This window comes from Rosa chinensis, chromosome 7 (genome assembly GCF_002994745.2).
Source record: "Rosa chinensis cultivar Old Blush chromosome 7, RchiOBHm-V2, whole genome shotgun sequence".
NCBI lineage: Eukaryota > Viridiplantae > Streptophyta > Magnoliopsida > Rosales > Rosaceae > Rosa > Rosa chinensis.
The window spans coordinates 33,565,466-33,571,465 of record NC_037094.1 but is presented as its reverse complement, the minus strand read 5'-3'; positions in this window follow the sequence as shown (position 1 = coordinate 33,571,465).

Genomic DNA, 6,000 nt, shown 5'->3' with positions numbered 1-6,000 from the left:
CTACACAACATATATAAGGTAAGTAGTTACAACAATATATTCCCTTGTTAGTCTATTCCTAATAGGGAACTATGACTCACACTAACATTATAGGGACTCCTGATATCATTTCGGGACATAATCTAAATGTTTATTGCAATCAGGGGTCCCCCCCCCCTTGTATTCGGCAGTTTCATTAATAGAAGCTTGAGGGTAACTGCACCAGCCCTTTATTTTCAAAAAATAAAAATAAATAGGTAATGTCCTACGTGCTACGTGCATGAATATTTGCTTTGCTGTTTTATTTCAGAATTTAATAACTGTTGGTTTGGGTATGTGACTACTCCGGCCATTTAGGTAATTAATCGTGGATTAGAAACAGACCCTATGATCGAGATTGATCACATTGAACACGCCTCGTCAATTGAATGTCATCTCAAAGGGGACTGATAGTGCCGATAGGTTTCAAAAGGGTCCAGACCAAAATAAAAAGGTTTCAAAAGGGAAAGTTGTAGTGTGCCCCCAGCAGTAGGCATGTTTTGCAGTAGTGCTTGTGATTCTGTGATAAATTAAGTCCTATCAAATCATTCAACATGTCACAATTTCAATAAGGTTTACCCTATAGAAGTGTTGGAAAATCAATTCACAAGTTGCTATATCAAAAAGATAAATACAGAGTTAAAATACCAGACTAGGAAAGGAAGCAAAACTTTACAGATTGTGATCGAGGCTAGAACTTGGTTCTATCCCCTTAAGGCGAAATTGCCTCCTCATCGGTGCTTGAAGGGTTATTGGCAAACGTCTCCCAGGAGTACAACGATCAAACTTTCCTCTAGAAGAAGCACTACAATCTTGAGGATCAACGAACGCAGATTGTGTTTTACTCTCTCAATCTCTTAAACTCTAATGTGATATGCAGAAAGTTTTGAATAGTGGAAAAATTTTCTGATGCAAAAGTTAGATATCAAGTGGTGGGATTGCTTCTATTTATATAGGAGTCTGATGCATCTATTTGAAAGGACATACCTTTCTGCACAGCAACTTCTACGTTGCTTTTAGTTTGAAAGGTTGTAACCTTTGGATAGAATGATCAGTTATTTCTTCCATATATATCTTGATTATTAATTTGAATTTTCATTCAAATTAATTTAATCTTTGGATTAAATTTACTAACAATCCCCCACATGAATGAAAATTAAAAATGCAGACACTTGAGAGAGAATGGTTGGTAAGATATTATATCTGGATAGGTGGCTTTTGGCTCTGAACCTTCCCTAGTGATTTACTATCGGGTTTACTAGCTAAATAGTGAACGTGTTGTCTTGAACTATTCAGCCGTTCGTGTAAACAAAGACAATAGTAAACACATAATATCTTTCCAGACACATCTGGTTCTACGGTTGTGTCCTTCCGGCCATGGACAATACCCGGTATTCATCAATGCTTTAGAGAATTTCACCCAAAATTCTCAAAGAAACGGCCTCATTTCACATTGATATAGGTGACTTCCTTCTTTAGAGTATTCTGCTATACTCCACTTGAAATGAGATTTCAAGTCATAGGAATCATTAAAAGCTAAACTTAGCCTAATTCACATTGCAGACATAGCACTATTTCATCATAGGAGTGGGTAGAGATATTATCTACACTGTGCTTCCACTTAAGTCAGACACAATTTAGTTGTCCCTTTGAACCTAGATCTTGGGATCTCCAGTCAACTAGGTTGGGTGTCCATCATGAAGACTTTTAACTCATAGGCTTCAATCCCATTCCCCTTGATGATTTACAAACTTGCTCTCTAGTCAAACCTTTCATAAACAGATCCGCTAAATTATCTTTCGACTTTATATATTCAATGGTAATTATACCATTTGAGAGCAGTTGTCTTACGGTATTATGTCGTCAACGTATATGTCGAGACTTACCATTATACATATTACTCTGTGCCCTTCTAATTGCTGATTGACTATCACAATGTATACAAATTGCAGGCACATGTTTTGGCCAACTTGGAATATCTTCTAAGAAACTACAAAGCCACTCGGCCTCTTCACTAGTTTTATCCAAAGCAATAAATTCAGATTCCATTGTGGATCTTGCTATACATGTTTGCTTTGTTGATTTCCAAGATACAGCAGCACCTCCCAACGTGAAAACATATCCACTTGTGGATTTTGAGTCTTTTGTATCAGTTATCCAGTTAGCATCACTATACCCTTCAAGTACAGATAGATATCTTGTATAGTGCAAACCATAGCTCTTAGTATAATTTAAATATCTGAGAACCCTCACAATAGCCTTCCAATGATCCCTTCCGGGATTGCTAGTAAATCTGCTCAATTTGTTAACTGAGTAGGCTAGATCAGGCTGAGTACAATTAGTTAGATACATTAGACTTCCAATTATCCTTGCATATTCAATCTAAGATATGCTTTCACCCATTTTCTTCATTAAATGAAGATTAATGTCATTTGGAGATTTTGCTAGACTATTGTCGTGCTTACCAAACTTGTTAAGTATTTTCTCAATATAATGAGATTGAGATAAAACTAAACCATCAGATGTTTTGGAAACTTTGATTCCTAATATAACATCTGCAATTCCCATATCTTTCATGTCAAATTTGCTGGTCAATATTTTCTTGGTAGTCTTGATCATAGTATTGCTACCAATTATAAGCATGTCATCCACATATAGACATACAATGACGTAGCCATTTTCGGAGCTTTTTGTGTAAACACAACTATCACACTCATTGATCTTGAAACCATTTGACAGCATTACATTGTCAAATTTTTGATGCCATTGTTTCGGTGCTTGCTTTAAATCGTATAGAGATTTTACAAGCCTACATACTTTTCTCTCTTGACTAGGAACAACGAATCCTTCCAGTTGTTCCATATATATTTCCTCTTCTAAATCACCATTTAGAAAAGCCGTCTTAACATCCATTTGATGTATTTCAAGATTGTGCAAAGCAGCAATTGTGATTAACATTCTAATGGAAGTAACTCGAGTAACCGGCGAGTAAGTATCAAAGTAGTCTAAGCCTTCCTTTTGCTTGTAACCTTTTGCTAGTAAATTTAATCCAAAGATTAAATTAATTTGAATGAAAATTCAAATTAATAATCAAGATATATATGGAAGAAATAACTGATCGTTCTATCCAAAGGTTACAACCTTTCAAACTAAAAGCAACGTAGAAGTTGCTGTGCAGAAAGGTATGTCCTTTCAAATAGATGCATCAGACTCCTATATAAAGAGAAGCAATCCCACCACTTGATATCTAACTTTTGCATCAGAAAATTTTTCCAGTATTCAAAACTTTTTGCATATCACATTAGAGTTTAAGAGATTGAGAGAGTAAAACACAATCTGCGTTCATTGAACCTCAAGATTGTAGTGCTTCTTCTAGAGGAAAGTTTGATCGTTGTACTCCTGGGAGACATTTGCCAATAACCCTTCAAGCACCGACGAGGAGGCAATTTCGTCTTAAGGGGATAGAACCAAGTTCTAGCCTCGATCACAATCTGTAAAGTTTTGCTTCCTTTCCTAGTCTGGTATTTTAACTCTGTATTTATCTTTTTGATATAGCAACTTGTGAATTAATTTTCCAACAATCTTAAGCCTTTCTTTGTACTTGTCAATTGATACATCAGTTTTCATCTTTCGTTTAAAAATCCACTTGTATCCCAATGGTTTATTTCCAGGAGGAAGATCCACCAATTCCCAAGTGTGATTTTGTAAAATAGAATCAACATCAGCATTACTGGCCTCCTTCCAATATGGAGCTTCTAGGGAAGACATGGCTTCCTTATAACTTTGAGGCTCATTTTCTAACAAATAAGTTAGAAAGTCTTGACCAAAAGACTTTGTTGTCTTTGCCCTCTTACTTCGTCTGGTATACACTTTTAGATCATTTTGAAGTGGCTCTTTACTTCCTTCATGATGATTATTGTTAGCATCATCATAACTTCTTTTTAAAGAACTTTTTTCTTGTGAAATTTTATAAGGAAAAATATTTTCAAAGAATTCAACATTCCTTGACTCAATTACTGTATTTACATGTATATCAACATTTTCTGATTTGTGCACTATGAATCAATATGCACTACTATTAGAAGCATAACCAATGAATACACAATCAATGGTTTTGGGTCCTATCTTAACCCTTTTAGGATCAGAAACTGCTACCTTCGCAAGACACCCCCACACTTTGAGATATTTATAAGAAGGTCTTCGACCTTTCCATAACTCATATGGTGTTTTATCTAACCTTTTATGAAGTACTTTGTTGAGAATATAGTTAGCAGAAAGCAATGCTTCCCCCCCACAAATTCTGGGGTGCTCCAGAACTTATCAACATAACATTCATCATTTCTTTCAATGTAAGGTTCTTGCGTTCGGCGACACCGTTTTGTTGAGGAGAATAAGGAGCAGTAGTTTGATGAATGATACCAAGTTGAGCACAAAACTCGGCAAAAGGTGATTCATATTCACCTCCTCTATCACTCCTTAAGACCTTGATCTTTTTACCAAGTTGATTCTCAACTTCATTCTTGTAATACTTGAACATTTGTAAAGCTTCATCTTTGCTTCTAAGCAAATACACATAGCAATATCTTGTGCAATCATCTTCTTATCAATGCATATATGGCGGGTAGCCCCTGTGTCAATCCACCACTCTTTGGCTTTTACCATCAATCTCATTTCAGAGACCATGATTCATGTAACAAAGTCCAAATCAATATAGCAACTAATATCAAATAAAGATTTCGTCTTAAGATTGTTGGAAAATTAATTCACAATTTGCTATATCAAAAAGATAAATACAGAGTTAAAATACCAGACTAGGAAAGGAAGCAAAACTTTACAGATTGTGATCGAGGCTAGAACTTGGTTCTATCCCCTTAAGACGAAAGTGCCTCCTCGTCGGTGCTTGAAGGGTTATTGGCAAACGTCTCCCAGGAGTACAACGATCAAACTTTCCTCTAGAAGAAGCACTACAATCTTGAGGATCAACGAACACAGATTGTGTTTTACTCTCTCAATCTCTTAAACTCTAATGTGATCGATATGTAGAAAGTTTTGAATACTGGAAAAATTTTCTGATGCAAAAGTTAGATATCAAGTGGTGGGATTGCTTCTCTTTATATAGGAGTCTGATGCATCTATTTGAAAGGACATACCTTTCTGCACAGCAACTTCTATGTTGCTTTTAGTTTGAAAGGTTGTAACCTAGAATGATCAGTTATTTCTTCCATATATATCTTGATTATTAATTTGAATTTTCATTCAAATTAATTTAACCTCTGGATTAAATTTACTACCAAGAAGTTCGCTATAGACGTATCAACATGCAGTACTGAAAACTAGGGATATAAATTAAGTTTGTTTCATGTTCCCTTGAGCTCTCATGCCTGGCCATGTGGGCTGTAGTTATACAATACAGATATATTAACTATATCCTCGTAGTATCAACTATCAACTACAAAGCATCAATATTTAAACAAAAAAAACTACAAAGCATCAATATTTGTTTGATGTTTTGGGGTTGTAAAGATTATAAATAAACAATGAGGTTTCCTAAATCATCGACCAGAGGTTTCGCTTGAACATGTACCGATGCATCCATTACTCTTTGATGCAGTTGGACTCGATTAGTTAAGATGCCAAAGGAGTTCTGTGATACTGTTTTGCTTTATGCTCGATGATCATATCTATATGCAACATTGCGATGAGAGGGTGCAGGCTTGTAGGAATATTTTTTGATGATCTATATGACTATGACCAGGAGATGCTTCTTTCTTTTGCCACTGGTAAATGGTTGGAAACATGAAATGCTCCTTCTTTTTCTTGGGTATTTTCTACTAATTATTTCATACTAGTTGAGTTGAGTGATTCCATTCTCTTCCTACATACCCTTTCCTTGACTTGCAGAATGTGCAAAGGAAGTATATACCATTTAGGCATTTACAGAGGACTATTAGTCATGGCGCGCAGCAATTGCGAAGAGGGCTT